This window comes from Vombatus ursinus, unplaced genomic scaffold, assembly GCF_900497805.2.
Source record: "Vombatus ursinus unplaced genomic scaffold, bare-nosed wombat genome assembly UNPS02014872.1, whole genome shotgun sequence".
NCBI lineage: Eukaryota > Metazoa > Chordata > Mammalia > Diprotodontia > Vombatidae > Vombatus > Vombatus ursinus.
Genome location: NW_020954650.1, coordinates 4,612,382 through 4,614,361, shown reverse-complemented (window position 1 = coordinate 4,614,361; position 1,980 = coordinate 4,612,382). Strand labels below are relative to the sequence as shown.

The 1,980-nt window shown below is 40.3% G+C and overlaps 1 pseudogene; it reads left to right on the top strand.

Moving 5' to 3' along the window:
- The first annotated feature begins 434 nt into the window (after positions 1-434).
- LOC114028174 lies at positions 435-1,055 on the top strand (annotated as a pseudogene).
- Positions 1,056-1,980: the final 925 nt, after the last annotated feature.

Here is a 1,980-nt window from a genome sequence, read left to right as displayed (position 1 = left end):
TCTTTCCCAAGGATGCTCATTGAATGTATTCCCTCAGATATTCCAAGAGGTCTCAGGGACACAGATGTAGGGAAAATGATGGACCGAGGTTGACTGTGCTTGGGGAAAACTCAAACTTCTTAAATGAACACAGCCCAGGACATAGAATGGAATGGAGATTAAGGGCATACTATGTGCCAGGCACTTTGCTAAGCACTTTATTAATATATCTCAGTTGATCCTCTGGATCTTCAGGTAACAAGTGTAATAAAAACAAAACATAAAAACAAAAACAAAAAAAAAACTTTACTGAGAATTTCTGGGAATTCAGTTCAGTAAGTATATATTATGTACTTACTGTATACAAAGTTCTCAGATACCAAAAATTGAATCAGTCCTTACCCTTAAGTAACTTCAATTCTACTGGAGAATCAAGGGGTGAAGGCCCGGGCAGCATGATGATGGAGACCTTTGTGAAAGATATCAAGCCAGGACTTAAGAATCCGAATCTCAATTTCATTGTGCTAGAGACAGGTCAAGTGACCAAGACAAAAGATGGACATGAGGTAAGGACCTGCAAAGTAGCAGATAAAACAGGTAGCATCAATAGATCTATTCAGGATGATGTTGGCCACCTGATCCGGCTGGGAGACATTATTCGACTCATGAAGGGATATGCTTCAGTATTTAAAGGCTGTCTGATGCTCTACACTGGCTGTGGGGGTGATATGCAGAAGATTGGAGAATTCTGTATGTTTTATTCCGAGGTCCCCAACTTCAGTGAACCAAACCCTGAGTATAGTGCCCAGCAGCTCCTCAGCAAAAGAGTACAGAATGGCATTGCCTCTGCCACTTCTCAGTTCCTTTATGACCCTCCTGCTGTCTCTCCAGCCTCTGAGAATGAAAATGGGCATGATTTAACAACCCTCCTGGTCCAGGTGGTGGTCCCCATGTACCCCACACCACCCTTCATCTCATCAGCACCTGAATTACTTCACTCACCTGCTGGCCCTCCAGGCCCCTCCTCAAACTCTGTCATCAATGGCAAAGAGACCTGGAGGAGCATCAAGAAATAGCGAGACACCCTTCTTCCTCACTGAAGACAACACTCATATCTCTCTCCCCACTAGGAACAAAGACTGCCCATTGGGAGCTGTGTGTGTATGGTATGGGGGATATTTTAGCCTGAAACTTTCTGAGTTGATGTGTAGGGAAGCAGTCATCTCTCTCTCTTATTTCTTAGGCTAACTCACTGCTCAAGTGAGAGTACTTCATCTTCTTCTCTATCATTCTGGGCATTCCAAACTCCCTCTGCCATTTTTAGAAACCAAATTTGGGGTATGTTAAATGTGTATGATATAGCAAACTTTCCTAATAAATACTTATACCAGAGAAAAAATCACCCTAAAAGCCAAATCAATTTATTTCATGTTCATAAGCTAGTCCTACCCTCTCTTTCCTTGCAGCTTTTAAGTTTTATTCTTTGGTGAAAGATAGGGAGAGATTCCAAAGAAATGGCAGCCTTGCATTCCTATTCCTTTGCATGGAGCTTATGAGATTCTCTTATGAGATTTCTCCTTTACAATTCATCACAAACGTTTCCTAAAAACTTAGAAATGCATTGTTTCTAATTTTCTTTGGTCATTTGGTTCTAGTTTACCTAACCAATTAATTCTGGCATATAATTTTTGAAAGTTATACTTCATCCTTCCCAAAAGACATTTGTAGTTCCTGCTCATTTCCCTCCTCCCCAACCTTGCCATCATTTTGAATATCTATCCAGTTTCTAGGCCCAGGAAATGGTGAGAGAGTGATAGATAGTTTTTCCTCACATATCACTCTTCAGTTTAAATCACTCTTTCCTTTTCTTAATTAAATGTAACTAATTTTAAGTTGCTCCCTGATTTAAACAAGCTTTTCTATTTTCATGGTCAAGTAAGGGTTAACAAGAGGCAACTATTAAGTTCCTGATAAATATTCAAATGCAAACTGCATGCCTAT